Source organism: Aquarana catesbeiana, linkage group LG03 (assembly GCF_042186555.1).
Source record: "Aquarana catesbeiana isolate 2022-GZ linkage group LG03, ASM4218655v1, whole genome shotgun sequence".
NCBI classification, from domain to species: domain Eukaryota; kingdom Metazoa; phylum Chordata; class Amphibia; order Anura; family Ranidae; genus Aquarana; species Aquarana catesbeiana.
Window position 1 is genome coordinate 671,752,332 of NC_133326.1, and position 20,448 is coordinate 671,772,779.

Below are 20,448 nucleotides of genomic sequence, written 5' to 3' on the forward strand. Positions count from 1 at the left end.
CATTTGAGCATTATTGCATTCCAATGGCCAGAATAAATGAATACTCTGGCCAATGGAATCTGTTAACATTCCGCTTGTGGGCGGAAAGTCTTGCAGTGTGTGTACACTCCATCGAACATTTGTTGGTGGAATTTCCGCCAACAAATGTTGGCTAGCAGGTTCTCAAATTTTCCGCCAAAAAATTTTTGTTGTCTGACTTTCCGATCGTCCGTCACACAAAAGTCCACGCATGCTCGGAATCAAGTACGAGCCGGAAGCGCTCGGTCTTGTAAGACTAGCGTTCGTAATGGAGATATCACATGACTATTGAGCTTCCTTTTTATCGGCTCGCCGTACGTCTAGTACGTCACTACGTTCGGAATTGTTGGCCAACATTTGTGTGACCGTGTGTATGCAAGACAAGTTGGAGCCAACAACCTTTGAACAAAAATCCACGGTTTTGTTGTCGGAAAGTCCGATCGTGTGTACGGGGCATTTGAATGACAATTGCGCGGTCATGCTACACTGTAACCATGTTAAATTTTTTATAATTTTCTTCACACAAATAGAGCTTCTTTTGGTGGTATTTAATCACTTCTGGGTATTTTTATTTTTTCCTAAAAAAAAAAAAAAAAAAAAAAAAAAAAGACTGAAAATTTTGAAAAAAAAGTTTTTCTTAGTTTCTGTCAGTAAATGTTGTAAATAAGTAATTTTTCTCCTTCACTGATGGGCACTGATGAGATGGCACTTATGGGCACTGATTAGGTGGCACTGATGAGGAGGCATAAATATGCCGCACTTATGGGCACTGATGAGCACTGAGATGGGGCACTAGTGGGAACTGATGGGTGGCACTGGTGGGCACTGATGGGCACAGATAGGCGGCACTGGTGGGCACAAATAAGTGACACGGATAGGCGGCACTGATGGGCATTGATGGGTGCATTGATGGGCAGCAGTGATAGGTATTGATGGGCAGCAGTGGTGGGCAGCAGTGATAGCCAGCACTGACTGGCATCACTAATGGGTACTGATTGCTTACACTTGTAGGCACTCACTGCTGGCACTGGTGGGCACTCACTGCTGGAACTGGTGAGCACTCACTGTTGGCACTGGTGGGCACACTGATGGCACTGGTGGGCACACTGCTGGCACTGTGGGTGCTTTATTGTAATCAGGGCACTGATTATCAGTGCCCTGATTGCTTGCCTAGATGTCCTCTGTGAGGAGATGCCGCTGATCGGCTCTCCTCTCCTCACACTCTGTCAGCTGATTACCGGCATCTCCGTGTTTACATGTGATGGGATGTGATTGGACACAGCCGATCACATGGTTAAAGAGCCGCGGCTCTTTACAGAGATCGGGGTCGTGCCGTCTCCTAGCAACACAGCGTGGCTGTGATCACCTTGCGCCCCCGAGAGCGGCCATTCTGGGCGCCGTCATATGACATCCACCCAGAACGAGAGCCGCACCGCCCGCCATCATTTGTCGGTGGGCGGGCGGCAAGTGGTTAAAGGAGCTGCAGGAATATCTGGCAAGTACTGGCTGTGTGGTACATGTGACAACAATTTCCTGTATTCTTCATATATCTGGGCTGTGGGGTAGAGTGGCAAGACGGGAGCCTTTTCTTATGAAGAAAAACATCCAAGCCCGGGCTAAATTTTGCAAACACACATCTGAAGTCTCCCAAAAGCATGTGGGAAAAATGTGTTCTGGTCTGATGAAACCAAGGTTGAATTTTTTGGCCATAATTCCAAAAGATATTTTTGGCGCAAAAACAACACTGCACATCACCAAAAGAACTCCATACCCACCGTGAAGCATGGTGGTGGCAGCATCATGTTTTGGGGCTGTTTTTCTTCAGCTGGAACATGGGCCTTAGTCAAGGTAGAGGGAATTATGAACAGTTCCAAATACCGGTCAATATTGGCACAAAACCTTGAGGCTTCTCCTAGAAAGCTGAACATGAAGAGGAACTTCATCTTTCAGCAAGACAACAACCCAAAGCATCCAAATCAACAAAGGAATGGCTTCACCAGAACAAGATTAAAGATTTGGAATGGCCCAACCAGAGCCCAGACCTGAATCCCACTGAAAATCTGTGGTGTGATGTGAAGAGAACTGTGCACAGGAGACGCCCTCATAATCTGACAGATTGGAGTGTTTTTGAAAAGAAGAGTGGGCAAATATTGCCAAGTCAAGATGTGCCAAGATGATAGACTCATACCCAAAAAAGACTGAGTGCTGTAATAAAAGTAAAAGGTGCTTCAACAAAGTATTAGTTTAAGGGTGTGTACACTTATGTAACCATATTATTTTATTTTTTTAGTTTTACTTCCCTCCACCTAAAAGTTTTCACTTTGTTGTTCAATTGAGTTGTACAGTTTATAGGTCACATTAAAAAGGTGGAAAACGTTCTGAAATTATTTATCTTTGTCTCATTTTTTTACATCACAGAAACCTGACATTTTAACAGGGGTGTGTAGACTTTTTATATCCACTGTATAATGTCAATTAAAGCAACCTGAAAAGTAAAAATATGAAAAAAAAGCAAAAAAAATGTGTGTTTCTATTTAACCCCTATTAACCCTAATCAGTCCTTAATAACTCCTTCTTCCCCTTGTCCCCTTAAAGTGTTACTAAACCCAGGACCCTGCATTCGCTATATCTGGTCTCCCGCAGTACACAGAACATGGAGATGCAATTATTTTAGTAAATATAAACTGCTAAATGCCTTTTCTCATCAGCAGTATATAGCAGTCTTGTGACTTCTATTAGTGTCCGGCTGGGCTCTGGTTAAATCTTGTATGAGTTTTCATTCTCCTCTGACTATCCTATGAGGCTGCATGACCCCTGACCCTCTGTCTGGACAGTGCTGATTAGCCCTGTGCTGATCACATGCACCCTTCCCAAAAAAAAAGAAAACTCTCTAGCAATACACATCAAACTGAGCATGTGCACAGTACACCCAAGGCTCTGTACTATCAGCAGATGTATTGGGGACAGTAAAAGAAGGGGAGGTCAGGATTAAACAGCCTTTTTACAAAATGTGGAGTATTAACCCCTTAGGTTCCACAGTGAATATAAAACGCATGTACAGACTGATGTTACCGTTGTGGGTTTAGTAACACGTAAAACTATCATTTTCCTGATGATCTTTTATTTCTGTTATTCTAGCCATTAAAATGTAAACTTTTTACATTTTTACTCATTTTGTTTATTCATTTTTTTTTTGCCTAACAAAACCCACGCAACTGAAAAAAAAAAAACACTTTGATTTATTTGTAAAATAACTTTGCAAGGCTTTGTATCAGAATATTAATAAAACAATCATTTTAAGTGGAACAAATGATATAATAAAGTCTATACTTTTTACCTGCAGTAATGCTATTTTTTTAACACTAATCAATTTAGAAAAAAATGTTTTTTTTTTTGTTTTGTTTTTGTTTTTTCGTTTTGTGATAAATTTCATAAAAGGTACAAGACCAAACGAATGTGTTAAAATAAAAGATAATTTGTATCTATTTGTTTGTTATTTAAAGTAATCAAAACGTTATTGCAAAATCAATAGGCCCATAGAATAAATGTAAAAATTGCTCTAGTAGATGGGTGTGTACACAGGTGTGAGAGCTGAGACACGTTGTTTGAGCAGTTTTGTGGCAGTATTATTAAACCCAAAACCCAAAATGTAATATATTGCAGCTTACCAATCATTCGATGTGGTGGCTGCATTTGTTTTCTTTTTTTTTTTTTTTTTTTTTAGACTTTTTTCACCTGCTGATCTGGTCAGTAACACACCTCCTGTATTAGAGTGCCCCCATTCTGGATGAAGGAGCACAGGGGGCACCTTTGGACAGCAGCATTGTCAGTCAGGGGGAGGGGAGTGTTAGATGTACTAGCACATTTAAATACACTAACAAATTAAAGCCAAACTCCAGCTAATACTTTATAAGTAGTTACGGGAAATTGTTTCCTTTTGGATTAAGGGTTTTACATGAATAAATAAAATCTAATAATTGTAAGCACCCCAGTCAGTGGTAAATGGTTTGTCTCATCCCAATAACTGCCACATCTGCAGGAGAGCTTGTTCTTTTGAAAAACAACAGACTTACTGACAGATCACCAGGTGAATATAAAAGAAAGCAAGCCTAAAAAAAGAAAACTAAAGCAGCCGTCACATCTAAGAATTGGTAAAAATAATAATAAATGTTTGCTTTTGAGTTTAATAACGCTTTAAGCGTTGGTGATGATTTTCTGTGGTTTTCCTTCTGTCTTTAGCCAAGAACCATTTATTCCGTTCATTAAAAGGTTTAACAGACACATACAGAGTAAAAACCATAGGTGAGATGGGTCATAGCAGTCAATCAGATTGGAAAATGATTCCTGATTCCTATTGGCTGATATGCCCCATACCTCAGTTTTTTGTTTTAGGTTTACTCAAAGAGTCCCATGATAATTGGGAAATTGTCACAAAGTGCTTTAAATGTCCATTTCTAGGATCATCTGCTCCTTAAGTAAAAAGAAAGACTTCAGTCCTTCACACAGGTGGATGAGTTCACTTCGGAGACTCTGCTCGGTGTACATGCAGCAGAACATATTGCTCCCTGCAGGTAAGGTTTGTATACACAGCTTAATCTGCTCTAAGACATGTCTTTTAAGACTTGCTGGGTCAACGCCATACAAGTCAGTGTGGAAGACATATGTGGCATTTGCATAAGCCACTGGAAAAGCTGGGGTGCCAAGGCTGAGGAACCCAGCAGAAGAAGGTGGCTGAGTTGATGGCCCTCTGCTCACAAAGTTTTCATCGTTAGTTTGATATCCGTCTGCACTGCCAGCCGAGGTTTCAGCAGACAGTTCCGAAGATCCACTCGTATTACATGCTTCGGAGTAGATCCAAATGACTCCCCTTTCAAAAAGCATCTCCAAATTGGATCTGTGGGTGGTAAGAGGAAGCCAGTTCTGCACCAGGAGATCCCCGGGAAACAGGTCTTCTTTGGTCTTTGTCCCATCAAAGAGTTTGAGCACCTCGGCAGGTTCCAGAATAGTGCAATTGATTGATTGTCCCACATTGTCCAGACGAGACTCCAACAATTTGATATCTTTCTCAAGCTAGTCAGAGGGAAGTAATATAGTCACCAATGCCTGGTGAAGAGAAGATGAGAATATATTTTTTGTATGTCTGTGCAAAAAAAAAAATATTCTGTACATTGTTGCAACACACAGACATTTCCCCACGTTTTGTCTTTTTTTGGAATGCTTCACAGAAAATTTTCTGTTGATCCTGTCAAAAATGACTAGCTCCTAACTTCCTGCATGAGCTTGTAGGCAGGTGCAGTCTACTTTCTCCACTGTAGTTGGTGCTATCCACAGCAGCACTGCAGATGGAGAGGAAGTCAGGAGGAATATGGTTCCTCTATGGTTTCCTGGGTCACTGGCGAAGCGATCCGAATGTATGCTGCCGCCACCCCTTTTTAAGGCCCTGGCACCCCAGGTTTTGGCGCATTTTTGGCGAGTTGGTAGAGTAGGAACTGGTACCCCGTCTGTGAGGGACAGAACTAGTGCTAGAGAAAGGTTCCTGATGAGGGAAAGCTTGGGTTGCATTTCTTATGTACACCTTTCCAATTGGGCATGAGATGGCCAGGCAACATTCTGCCCCCTCTCAGCAGACACTACCTCATACCTCAATACGACTTTTACATTGCCTCCGACTTTGTGAATTATTGCCGCCGCACCACACCGCACCCCACCTACAAGCTGACAACTCTTCCTGCTCCACTGAAATCCAAAGCACTGTTGTCAGCCCTGCTCAGTTCTCTCCTGTAATGTCGTGTACACATGACCGGACTTTTCAACCGGACTGGTCCGACAGAACGAATCCGTCGGACAATCCGACCGTGTGTGGGCTTCATCGGACCTTCAGCGGACTTTTTCTGTCGAAAATCAGACGGACTTTAGATTTGGAACATGTTTCAAATCTCTCCGACGGACTCGAGTCCGGTCGAAAAATCTGTTTGTTTGTATGCTAGTCCGACGGACAAAAAAGGGCGCAAGGGCATCTATTGGCTACTGGCTATGAACTTCCTTATTCTAGTCCCTTCGTACGTCATCACGTTCAAACCAACGAACTTTCGAATTACTTTAGTCCGTTCGTGGGTGGGCAAGTCCGGTCGTCCGAAAGTCCGTTGTATCTCCGTCGAAAGTCCGTCGGAAAGACCGTCGAACCTTTGATGCTGAAAAGTCCGCTCGTGTGTACGCGGCAAAAGACTACACATTACTTCCCTCCCACCTCAGCTCTACTCCAAGAGGAGGTATGTTGTAATCTAGCAGAGGAGAACTCAGGTAGGGCTGACAACACTACTTGGGATTTCAGTGCAGAAGAGACAGCATAACTCACCTTACTTTCACAGCAGATATGATACAGATGGTGCATCTGCTCCATTATGGATTTTCTTGGGTATTCACACTTTCTAATGAAAAAGTTGCCCCATCGGGGGTCTTTGATCCTTCTGTACATCATCAGGTAATGGTCTTTAGGCCCTTCATAAACACACTGCCTTTTGCTACAGCCAAATATTTCAAATTTTGACTCATCAGTCCAGAGCACCGGCTCCCATTGTTTTGACACCCCAGTTCCTATCTTTTCATGCATAGATGAGCCGCTTAGCCTTGTATCCACATCTTATGCACAAAAACATAGGAACTGCGGTGCCAAAAAATGGCACACGGTGCTTTGGACCGATGGTTCAAAATTTGAAATATTTGTCAACAGTGAAGCATGGTAGAGGTTCCCTGCACGTTGGGGGCTGTATTTCTGCAAATAGTGTCCTCAATGCTGAGAAATACAGGCAGATAATTTCCATCATGCCATACCATTAGGGAGGCATGTGATTGGCCCTATATTTATCCTTTAGCAGGACAACCACCCCAATCCTGCAGCCAAACATGCATTAAAAACTATCTTCAGTGTAAAGAAGAACAAGGAGTCCTAGAAGTGATAGTTTGCCCCCCACAGAGCCCTGATCTCTACATCATGGTGTCTGTCTGTGATTACATGAAAAGACCGAAGGATTTTAGTCATGAGATCTGTGGTTAGTTCTCCAAGATGTATGGGACAACCTACCTGCAGAGTTCCAAGTGCACCTAGAAGAATTGAAGAATTGATGCTGTTTTGAAGGCAAAGGGTGGTCACATCAGACATTGATTTGATTTGGATTTCTCTTCTGTTCATTTACTTTCCATTTTGTTAACTGATAAAAAATAAGCTATTAACACATCTATTTCTGAAAGCACTCTCCATTTACAGATTTTTTTCACACCTGCCTGAAACCTTTTAAACAGTACTGCATATCTGGTAAAAGGCCGACTGAAATAAGAGACGTTGGAGGTTATTTAAGAAAGGCAAATCCACTTTGCACTGCATGTGCACTTGGAAGTGCAGTCGCTCTAAATCTGGGGGATAGATCTGAAATGAGTGGAAGCTCTGCTGATTTTATCATCCAATCATGTGCAAGCTAAAATACTGTTTTTTATTTTCCTTGCATGTCCTCCTCGGATCTACAGTGACTTTACTTTCAAGTGCACTTGCAGTGCAAAGTGGATTTTCCTTTAGTAAATAACCCCCGTTGTGTATTAAGGCAAGAATGTAGAGAGCTGGCTTGTAGAAGGCTTATATGTATATTTATACATTTGTTGATTCGGTGCAATTATGTGGCATCCAATTATATGGCGTGTTTGACATTTTAATTCGTTTTGTTTATGAAACTCTATATTTAAAAAAAAAAAAAAAAAAAAAAAGGAACAGTGCCTTCAAAAAGGATTCATACCTCTTCACATTTTCCACATTTTGTCATGTTACAACCAAAAACCTAAATGTATTTTATTGGGATTTTATGTGATAGACCAACACAAAGTGGCACATAATTGTGAGGTGGAGGGAAAATGATAAATGTTTTTCAAAATTGTTTACAAATAAATATGTGAAAAGTGTGGGGTACATTTGTATTCAGCCCCCCTGAATCAATACTTTGTAGAACCACCTTTTGCTGCAATTACATCTGCAAGTCTTTTTGTGGATGTCTCTACCAGCTTTGCACATCTAGAGAGTGACATTTTTGCCCATTTTTCTTTGCAAAATAGCTCAAGCTCTGTCAGATTGGATGGAGAGCAGTGGCTGCTGGTGCTCAACATTTTTTGGGGGGGTGCAAACAAACTGAAAAACTCTAAAAAAAAAAAAAAAAAAAAAAAAAAAAACATTAATTGCAGCCTCACTGTGCCCATCAAATGCAGCCACTGTGCCATCAAACGCTGCCACTGTGTCCATCAAATGCTGCCACTGTGCCCATCAAATGCTGCCACTGTGCCATCAAACGCTGCCACTGTGCCATCAAACGCTGTCACTGTGTCCATCAAACGCTGCCACTGTGTCCATCAAATGCTGCCACTGTGCCCATCAAATGCTACCACTGTGCCCCATCAAAGTCTGCCACTGTGCCATCAAGTGATGCCACTGTGCCATCAAATGCAGCCACTGTGCCCATCAAATGCTGCCACTGTGCCCATAGAATGCTGCCACTGTGCCCATCAAATGCTGCCACTGTGTCCATCAAATGCTGCCACTATGCCCATCAAATGCTACCACTGTGCCCCATCAAGTGCTGCCACTGTGCCATCAAATGCAGCCACGGTACCCATCAAATGCTGCCACTGTGCCCATAGAATGCTGCCACTGTGCCCATAGAATGCTGCCACTGTGCCCATCAAATGCTGCCACTGTGCCATCAAATGCAGCCACTGTGCCCATCAAATGCTGCCACTGTGCCCCATCAAAGTCTGCCACTGTGCCAACAAGTGCTGCCACTGTGCCATCAAATGCACCCACTGTGCCATCAAACGCAGCCACTGTGCCATCAAACGCTGCCACTGTGCCAAATGCTGCCACTGTGCCATCAAACACAGCCACTGTGTCCATCAAATGCTGTCACTGTGCTCCATCAAATGCTGTCACTGTGCTCCATCAAAGTATGCCACTGTGCTCCATCAAAGTATGCCACTGTGCCATCAAATGCAGCCACTGTGCTCCATCAAATGCTACCACTGTGCCCCATCAAAGTCTGCCACTGTGCCATCAAACGCTGTCACTGTGTCCATCAAACGCTGCCACTGTGTCCATCAAATGCTGCCACTGTGCCCATCAAATGCTACCACTGTGCCCCATCAAAGTCTGCCACTGTGCCATCAAGTGATGCCACTGTGCCATCAAATGCAGCCACTGTGCCCATCAAATGCTGCCACTGTGCCCATAGAATGCTGCCACTGTGCCCATCAAATGCTGCCACTGTGTCCATCAAATGCTGCCACTATGCCCATCAAATGCTACCACTGTGCCCCATCAAGTGCTGCCACTGTGCCATCAAATGCAGCCACGGTGCCCATCAAATGCTGCCACTGTGCCCATAGAATGCTGCCACTGTGCCCATAGAATGCTGCCACTGTGCCCATCAAATGCTGCCACTGTGCCATCAAATGCAGCCACTGTGCCCATCAAATGCTGCCACTGTGCCCCATCAAAGTCTGCCACTGTGCCAACAAGTGCTGCCACTGTGCCATCAAATGCACCCACTGTGCCATCAAACGCAGCCACTGTGCCATCAAACGCTGCCACTGTGCCAAATGCTGCCACTGTGCCATCAAACACAGCCACTGTGTCCATCAAATGCTGTCACTGTGCTCCATCAAATGCTGTCACTGTGCTCCATCAAAGTATGCCACTGTGCCATCAAGTGCTGCCACTGTGCCATCAAATGCAGCCACTGTGCTCCATCAAATGCTACCACTGTGCCCCATCAAAGTCTGCCACTGTGCCATCAAGTGCTGCCACTGTGCCATCAAATGCAGCCACTGTGCCATCAAATGCTGCCACTGTGCCCATAGAATGCTGCCACTGTGCCCACAAATGCTGCCACTGTGCCATCAAATGCTGCCACTATGCCCATCAAATGCTGTCACTGTGCTCCATCAAATGCTACCACTGTGCCCCATCAAAGTATGCCACTGTGCCATCAAGTGCTGCCACTGTGCCATCAAATGCAGCCACTGTGCTCCATCAAATGTTACCACTGTGCCCCATCAAAGTCTGCCACTGTGCCATCAAGTGCTGCCACTGTGCCATCAAATGCAGCCACTGTGCCATCAAATGCAGCCACTGTGCCCATCAAATGCTGCCACTGTGCCCATAGAATGCTGCCACTGTGCCCATCAAATGCTGCCACTGTGCCATCAAATGCAGCCACTGTGCTCCATCAAATGCTACCACTGTGCCCCATCAAAGTCTGCCACTGTGCCATCAAGTGCTGCCACTGTGCTCCATCAAATGCTACCACTGTGCCCCATCAAAGTCTGCCACTGTGCCATCAAATGCAGCCACTATGCCCATCAAATGCTGCCACTGTGCCCATAGAATGCTGCCACTGTGCCCATCAAACGCTGCCACTCTACCATCGAATGCTGCCACTGTGACCCCCCCGCCCGCTCGCCGTCTGCCCAGCACTTACCCTGTCTTGGTGGGGCAGCAGGTGACGGCGGCGAGCGGTGTCCTCCATGCATCCCCTCCCCTCCTCTCCTCCTGATAGGCATCCAATCACAGCTCCTGTTGTTTCAGCCAATCAGGTGAAGGTTAACAGACCCAAGCACCTGATTGGCAGAGAGGCTCTTCAGTGTTAGAAAAGTGAATATTCATTCGCTGTTCTAGCACACCTGGGTGAACTGCGAGGGCCAAGCATGGCGCTTGCAGGTCACATTTTTTTACTCTTATTAGAGACTATGGCTCTAATCAGGTGCTTCAAAAACACCCCTGCTGCTGGAATTCAGGTGCCTGGTGCCCGAAAAAGGGACAATTTTCAAGTCTTGCCACAGATTCTCATTTGGATTCAGGTCTGGACTTTGACTGGGCTATTCTAAAGCATGAATATGCTTTGATCCAAGCCATTCCATTACACCCTGTTCCAAATTATTATGCCAATGATATTTTTCTCATTTACCTAAATAATTGATGTAAACAACAGTCAGCATAAATCTCATGTTATCAACTATTAAGAGTACAATTCAAATTTTATTGAACAAACCTCCTAATGATAACAGTTTTTTTTTTTTTTCAAAATAAAAAAACTTACAATGCACTGTTTTTTTTTTCTAAAATTCTGACGGACCTAGAAATGGAACATGTTCTAAATATTTCCGACGATCATTTGATCTTTTGCTTGAGGATGCTCCAAAGATTGTCAATAGGATTGAGGTGAGCAGAGGATGGAGGCCACACCATGACTTTCACTCCTTTTATCCCCATAGCAGACATTGATGCAGAGGTATTCTTTGCAGCATGAGATGGTGCATTGTCATGCATGAAGATGATTTTATTACGGAAAGCATAGTTCTTCTTTCTGTACCAGGGAAGGAAGTGGTCAGTCAGGAACTCCACATAATTTGCAGAGGTCATCTTTACACCTTCGGGGACCAGCTCTCTTCCCATGATTCTGGCCCAAAACATGACTCCACCACCACCTTGCTGACGTTGCAGCCTTGTTGGAAGAGGGTGACCGTCCACCAATCATCCACTACTCCATCCATCTGGACCATCCAGGGTTGCACAACACTCATCAGTGAACAGGACTATTTGAAAATTAGTCTTCATGTATTTTTCTGCCCAATACAGCCGTTTCTGCTTGTGAGCATTGGTTAGTGGTGGCCAAAAGGAAGGTTTATGCAAAGTTGCAAGACTCTGGAGGACTCTACACCTTGATGTCCGTGGGACTCCAGAGGCACCAGCAGCTTCAAATATCTGTTTGCTGCTATGTAATGGTGTTTTAGCAGCTGCTCTCTTGATCCGAGGCATGGATCTGGCAGAAATCTTCCTCAATGTGCCTTTATCTGCACGAAACCGTCTATGCTCTGAATCAAGCACAAATCTCTTAATAGTGTGATGATCACGCTTAAGTTTTCGTGAAATATCTAATGTTTTCATACCTCGTCCAAGGGATTGAACTATTTGATTCTTTTCGGCAGCAGAGAGATCCTTTTTCTTCCCCATATTGCTTGAAAATGGTGCTCTGCTTAATAATGTGGAGCACCCTACTTTAGTAGTTTTTCCTTTAATTGGGCTCACCTGTCAATCTAATTATCACAGGTGTCCGAGATTGTTTTCAGTGACCAAAAGAGCCCTGAGACACAAAGCCATCCATGAGTTAAACTGAAAAACAAAAATTTTAATCTTTGTGACACTGAAATAGAATTTGCATAATAATTTGGAACAGGGTGTATAGCTCTGACTGTATGTTTCGGGTCGTTGTCCTGCTGGAAGGTGAACCTCCGCCCCAGTCTCAAGTCTTTTGCAGACTCTAACAGGTTTTCATCTAAGATTGTCCTGTATTTGGCTCCATCCATCTTCCCATCAACTCTGACCAGCTTCCCTGCTGAAGAAAAGCATCCCCACAACATGATGCTGCCACCACCATGTTACACAGTGGGGATGGTGTGTTCAGGGTGATGTGCAGTGTTATTTTTCTACCACACAGCATTTTGCTTTTAGGCCAAAAAATTCAATTTTGGTCTCACCTGACCAGAGCACCTTCTTCCACATGTTTGCTCTGTACCCCACATGGCTTCTCGCAAACTTGACTTCTTATGGCTTTCTTTCAACAATGGCTTTCTTCTTGCCACTCTTCCATAAAGTCCAGATTTGTGGAGAGCACGACTAATAGTTGTCCTGTGGACAGATTCTCCCACCTGAGCTGTGGATCTCTGCAGCTCCTCCAGAGTTACCATGGACCTCTTGGCTGCTTCTCTGATTAATGCTCTCCTTGCCCGGCCTGTCAGTTTTGGTGGACGGCCATGTCTTGATAGGTTTGCAGTTGTGCCATACTCTTTTCATTTTCGGATGATAGATTGAACAGTGCTCCATGAGATGTTCAAAGCTTGGGATATTTTTTTATAACCTAACCCTGCTTTAAACTTCTTCACAACTTTATCCCTGACCTGTCTGGTGTGTTCCTTGGCCTTCATGATGCTGTTTGTTTTCTAAGGTTCTCTAACAAACCTCTGAGGGCTTTACAGAACAGCTGTATACTGCGATTAAAGCAGAGTTCCAGGTTTTTTTCCGTTTATTAAAAGTCAGCAGTTACAAAAAGTGTAGTTGCTGACTTTTAATAAACAGACACTTACCTGTTCCACGGTCCAGCGATGCGGGCGCCCGAAGCCCCGCTCCTCTCCCCCCTCTTCTCCGCGGCGCTGTAATTGTAACTGTGGGCACCCGGCCATGACAGCTTGTGGCTTCACGCTCGGGTGCACACTGCACATGCACGAGTCGCGCTGCACTTTCCGAGTGGACAGGCAATCTTCTGGGACCTGTGACATGTCCCAGAGGATTGCCTAGGGGGAGGGGCCACCTAGGGGGAGAGAAGGAGTCGCCTAGGCGGCCGAGAAGCGGAACAAGGAAGTGGGACAGGAAGTCCCTCTCTAAAGTAGGTACCCACTCCCCCCCCCAAAAAAAATGACATGCCAAATGTGGCATGTAAGGGGGCAAGGGGTGCTTAAAGCGGAAGTTCAACTTTTGGGTGGAACGCCGTTTTAAATTAATGGAGGTGGACTCTATTTACAAATTATGCGACTTCTGAGGGCAATTGGTTAGTTAGGGGTATCATAGTAAAGGGGGCTGAAGACAAATGCACGTCACACTTTTCACATATTAATTTGTAAAAAATGTTGAAAACCATTTATCATTTTTCTTCCACTTCACAATTATGTGCCACGTTGTGTTGGTCTATCACATAAAACCCCAATAAAATACATTCACATTTTTGGTTGTAACGGGACAAAATGTGGAAAATTTCAAGGCGTATGAATACTTTTTCAAGGCACTGTATCATGTTGTTTTGCTAAAGATGGTTGGCAGCCGTAAAGCCACAAAAATCTTTAGTGTTGTTTATTTTTGACTTACCTTTATTGCTGTCAAAAGAGGGATAACAAGCTTCTCATGTGATAGTACTGGGAAGGTGAGAGGTACTCTTTATGGAGACATCAGGGGTCTTTTGGACACCTATTGTCTCCCCTGCCCTCTGCTCCAGAGGGTCAATGCACTGTTAACCTGACATTTCATCTGTGATTTTGAAAGCTCTGAACTGGAAAGAGCCTGAGCTGATTCACACCTGCGAGTTATGTAAGAGTGGTCGGGTGGCTCTGGCGTCAATTAGACCACTCATACAGAAAAACTGAACAGGATTGAAACACGCTCATGGCTGATACTGCAGCTGTGAGCTTTTTATAACCTCTTCATGCTCTAGATATACTATACAAATCCAAAGAGCTGAAGAGAATAAACAAACAGAAGCTAGATGGGTATAGAGCATGGGTCACTAAATGGCGGACCGCAGTCCGGAAACGGGACAGAATCACAGTCCTGTCCAGACCGTGCCCATGCCACTGTCACAGCTTGGTGACTTAACCTGGATCTCCTGCTCGAGAGAGGGCGAGAGTCATTTCATATTAACTAGCCAGGTAATCGCGTGCTTGTTAACATATTAACTTGGGCAGTTCCTGCCCCTCTGTCCCGATCTGCAGTTCCTCCTGCTCCTGCCCCCTGTAAGGATGACATCAGTGGCCAGGCGGGAGACTCAGAAAAGGATCCCAGGATAATTAGTGCCTCTGCCTCCGAACTGTGATGTGAAGGGGAACTGAGGACACTGTGGGACTGCTTTAAAGGATGGACTGTGATGTACAGGGGGACTTTGGACACTGATGTAAAGAGAGGACTGTGATGCAAAGGGCACTGCGGTGTAAAGGCACACTGCCATGTAAAAGGGGGCTGTGATTTGAAGGGTACTACGATGTGAAAGGTAGGCTGAAGACCATGATGTACACAGGGGACCGTGATGTGTTATAGCACTAACATGAGATTCAGACATCAGCCAGAAGGAAATTTTGCTCTGTAAATTTTATTTCAAGACCCCTGGTATAGGGGCTGCAGACTTTAAATCAAAGATGGCTGAATTATCAATTTAAACCTGAATACAGCCATGTGTTTTTTTGTTTTTTGTTTTTAATTATGAGGAGGTAATTTTTTTTGTAGGTTTCTCCAGCTTCCTGCTCCTGTGACACCCATATAAGAAATAGGGGCTGTGGTTGTCATCAGGACAGGATGGTTAGTGTTAAACGTATTGTTATACATTTCAATGCTTCACCACAGTGCCCAAAATTAAGGTTGCTTTGCTGTTTTTGTCCTCATTAGAGAAATTTTCCATGGTTTCCTTTCCTGACCACAGAGGACCATGCTTGAATAATGTATGTTAAGACACCCACTAGTAGTCTCCACTGGAAGCCCGTGTGATAGGGTGACAACACAAGAACACAACTGGTAGACAGGGACAGAGTGCTGTCATCCTATAACAGGAAGTGCTTGTACACAGACCTGCATATTAGGATTACCAAATAATATCTAATGGAAAGCTGATTTTAAAATATTGAAATCGACAAAATATGTAATGTCGATTACATGGTAGAGCAATATGAAAGTTTAGTGATTGGTTTAACGTATTACTTGATGGGGCTTAATTTATACTTTAAATTCCCACTCCAGGATATCCTTCAGGCTAAAGGCAGAAATCTGACAAATGAAGCTTTAGAGCTCCAGGCTCTTCATTGTTGTGTCTACTACACTATCTTGTGTACCTGGATTACTGGTTGGACTGAATTACCCATATTATGGCAGTTTGGGCATTTCACGTGAATGTATTTCAATGGTATACTTAACCATTTGGGTAGAGCTCTGAATGAGTTGGTCAAATGAGAATGGCAAATCTCCAAAAGTTGAGACAGGAGTGATATTGTTTTATGGTTTCTGCTTGATGGAGTCGTTTAGTAAGAGGACAAAACATGAATAAACCCAGCAGCATCAACATTTCTGAATTATAATTAAGATGATGTAGATGACCTTGGAGTTGATCACTTTGAACATCCTCAATAAGTTGGGTGGAGGGTCCTCACCACGAGTTAGGCGCACTCTTTTCACTTGGGGGTGGTCAGAATGAAGTTTATCTAGGCAATATTTCTGGATTATACCAGCCATGCCTTGTCCCCTCATCCAGGGGGCTACCCGAAGGCCTTGCAGTACAGCAGTGCCACCCCCATCGACCAGTAAGAAGGACTCAAAGCCCACCTAAAAATGAAACCAACAGGACACATTCAGTAATACTGTATAAAAATACACAATTTTGGCAAAAAATGTGGACATCCTTCCAAATCATTGGGTTGAGGTGTTTCCAGTGATGGGCACTGTTAAAGCGCTAGTAAACCGCCTCCCAAAAAAATTGGGCCCCCTGCAGGTTTAAGTCACAATGTTCTAGTATGCACCACAGACTAGCACATTATGACAGACTTACCTGCACACAGAGCCCTCCAGCACAGTGATGTCATGGCTCCCCGGCGCTTCCATTTTCACCTGGTCTTCCTTCTGGGGTCACAGGCTCCACCTGTATAAATGGCCAGGGCCACGATGATGTCACTCCCATGCTTGTGCGCTGGAGCCCTGGCCCCGGCACAGAGCTCTGAAGGTATAACACGGGTATGCCATCCCTTCAGAGCGCATGCGCCGGTGACGTCACCAGCTGCATCTCAAGTGAATATATCCTAAACAGTACAAGTTTACTTCCACTTTAATGCTACAGGATGCAAAGACATTTGGGACAATTTTGGGAAGACTTTTATGTTTCAGGCATGCCTGATCCCCTGTGTACAAAGCCAGATTCATAAAGACATGACTTTACCAGTTTGCTGTGGAGGCCTGCACAGAGCCCTGACTTCAACCCTATCACACACCATTGGCACCATAGGGATAAATTGGAATGCCAACTGGGAGTCAGGTCAACATCATGTTGCCTGACCTCACAAATATTATTTTGGCTGGAAGGGAATATATTCCCACAAACATACTGCAGAACCTTATGTAAAGTCTCCCCAGAAGAGTGGAGGCTGTTAAAGATGTTGAGGGGGATTCTGGAGCAACTTCATATAAATGCCCATAGCTTTGTAATAGGATGTCCAACAAGCTTATAAAGGTATGTTGGCGAGGAGTCCACAAAACTTAGGATCATAAAGTGTTTAAGACCATTTCTTTTGCTCCCTGATAACCTTATCTTCATACAACAGTTGTACAAACAAAAATCCCATACATACAAAAACCCCTTGTTGGGAAAATGTATAGATCAAGTATTCTATAAAAATTTGAAAATCCTCTCTTAAGTAAACCTGTCACAAAAAGGTTTGTTTCAGGGTGATGATATGATAATAAGAATGCATCAGCCTCAATAAACGCCACTGCTTAAAGGAAATGCTAAAGGTGCATAATTCCTTCAATTAACATGCTTGGGGTTTGCCCTAAACCTGCCTGTGAAGTGGCTCACCTATACTATGCAAAAAGTGGCATTTACAAAGAAAAAGACTTTAGACTAAAAAGACTACTTTAGCGCGCTTTTTTTAAACTGCAGATTTGCACCTCCGATTTCACTGTGGCTTGCAAATTCGTTTAACAGAAGTCTATGCAAGTTGCAATGAAATTGGAAAAAAGTAGCGCAGGAACCTTTTTCTGAGTCGCGGTAATTTGAACAGTTCCATTGCCGACAATCGGGTGCGACATATCATGCGATTTGGAACTGTCATATCACATGACAAATTGCACACCGAATCTTCACAGGCACACAAAATCCACTTTGTTCTGTTTCTAAACAAGCACCTGGGAATTTCCTTCAAAATATATACCAGATTCTTAACCAGGATAAGGTTCTCTTATGGATTGTATGGTGCCCCCCACACACACACACACACTCAAAAAATGTGTTCCCCCTCCAAATTTCTTACTAGACTCTTATCTGGGCGTGCAGCCTAACTAGATGAAAGAACCAGGGATGCTTGTCCCTCTCTATTCCTGTCTTGCTCAGATGAGGGTCTAGTATGAATTTCCCATAAAACCTATACCAGACCCAAAGGATCTGGTATAGAATTTGGGGGGACTCATACCATTTTCTTTTTTTTTTCTTTTTTTTTGTGGGATCCCTCCTAGCATTCATACCAGACCCGATGGGCCTGGTATTAATTATGGTGGGAAAACCCCCAAGCCCTTACTTTTTATCCTGACTCCTTTAATTACTTTACTAGGGAGTCTTCATCAACACTAGAGCCATAGGTGTGCACAGCCTATTGCATTAGGGTGTGCACCTTTAAGCTCAAACACATGAATGCGTATATACATTGACGGTGTCAGTAGAGCAGTGGGCAGTGTCAGTCGTTTTTTTTTAAATTGTATTATTATTTTAAAAAATGAAATAATTAGAAGCCCCATTAGGGGGCTTTGCTGAAATATCAGGGGTTTAAACAGGGGGAATTTGTGCCACACAGGGTGATTAGGGTGTGCCCAGGCACACCTGGCACACCCTGTGCACACGCCTATGACTATAGCCTTATTCTAGATGTGGGTCTGATATAGATGCTTATGGGGGACGAAAAAAAAATCAGCATGAGGGTTACCTTATATTTCATGCCAGGTCCTTCAGGTTAGCATGAATTATGAGGAGGACTCCACGCAAATAAAAAACACAAGGTCACCCCAAAAAGGATCTTAAGGGGGAAACACATGCAAAAGTCAACTTGTGATGGTCTGCGGGCAGGGGGGTCATTGGAATAGTACCCCTAGCCATTCACAAAAAAGTGCACAGTTTTTGACAAGCCCTTGATTAAAAAAAAAAAAAAAATAGATTCACGTTAATCACAGCACCCTCCCAAGGAAAAAACCCAACGACTTTAAGACCCAAATTTGCCACACACCAAATGACAGCTCCCTGTGCTGTTATCAACAATATAATGGTAGGGGAAGGAATGAGAGTAATATTGCTTCTATGATTGGAAATTCCTGGCAATGTAAGTGAATGGCATACCTCTCAACTTTCTGAGATGGAAATGAGGGACAGCTATTACAAAAGTATGTAGGTTAAGGACACACACCCTGCCACATCCACCCCTTAAAGAAGAATTATACAAAAAATGATTGGTTAAACCCACAAGGACAAATGAGGAGGAAAGAGCGACAGAGGGACTTTGTTTAGAATGAGAGACAGTTCCTCTAAATCAGGGACAGTTGGGAGCTTTGGAATAGGCTGGGTGAAGACAGCAGTTGGTATAGACACAGCACCTGGGCAAACACCCACTGCTTCTGTAGCAACTATTCACAGCAGGAAGTTGTCACGTGCATCCACACCAAACTCCCTAAACATTCAGGGTTTGGTCGAACATATAAACAGCAATTGTTTGGTCCCAACGTAAGCTCTTCCTCAATTATATCAGTATTCATCTAAAGCAGTGATCTCCAAACTGCAGGCCTTTTTTTTGCTTTTATCCTGCCAGTGGGGCACTATTTCATCCACTGATACCAACAATGGGGCATAATCCCTCTTCCCACTGTGACCAGTAAAGGGGCACAATTCCTTCCAATGACACCAATGATGGGGCACAATTCCTCCCAATGACACCAATGATGGGGCACAATTCCTCCCAATGACACCAATGATGGGGCACAATTCCTTCCACTGACACCAAAGATGGGGGCAATGCTTTTTCTGCTGAGGTCGGGACCTTTTTTACTCCCATTGACCACAGTCTGGCCCCCCGAAAGTTTGAAGGACAGTAAACCCCTGGCCCCCTGTTTAAAACGTTTAGAGACCCCTGATCCCAGCCCAGTGTAATGAAACAATGTAATTATATCAAAGCATAAATCTAGTATGAACCATCTGATCACATTCTGGGATTGCCTTTCCATACTCACTATTTTTCCTTCACTCTTGGCCAAAAACATACGTCTTCGATGATCCTTCAGCCATGCATGGTAGTTGAAAGGTAGATAGTCCAACCCTTTATATATTCCATCTGATATGGACATCAGCTCTTTGTAGTCCTCAGCTGTAGCCGGTACAAAATCTATGCGTGCCATGGATGATACTGACATGATGATGATAGTGTGTTCGTTAAGGATGATCCAGGAAAAAATCTTATACATGAGCAAAGTTCACCAAATGTGGCACTCCCTTTGTCAGTAGGTCCAAAACTCTATATATAAACATACATGATATCTACTTAGCGAAAGTTAATTAAAAACAATGTACAAGGCATACATGCGCAATAAAACTGATTATTTGTCAGTTAGTTTAAAGGGAAATCACAAATGCTTTTGGTCAACTTTACCCACTTTTTGTTTTACTATTGGTTTCTATGTAGAAGTGAGCCTGATTTTGCACTTTCCAGCTTTAGTAAATAAACCCCATTGCGTACTTAAAAGTGGGGTATGCCTGTATATTTTAGTGCGTTTTTGCACATTTAACTCAGGCACAACCCCAACGAGGCAACCATCATTGAATAGTAGAAAGCAGTCACCCTATTCCA

The 20,448-nt window shown here is 43.7% G+C and overlaps 1 pseudogene; it reads right to left on the reverse strand.

The window, feature by feature from the left end:
* Positions 1 to 4,458: 4,458 nt before the first annotated feature.
* On the reverse strand, positions 4,459 to 20,014 carry LOC141134719 (probable N-acetyltransferase 16; annotated as a pseudogene).
* Between the last annotated feature and the right edge of the window lie 434 nt (positions 20,015 to 20,448).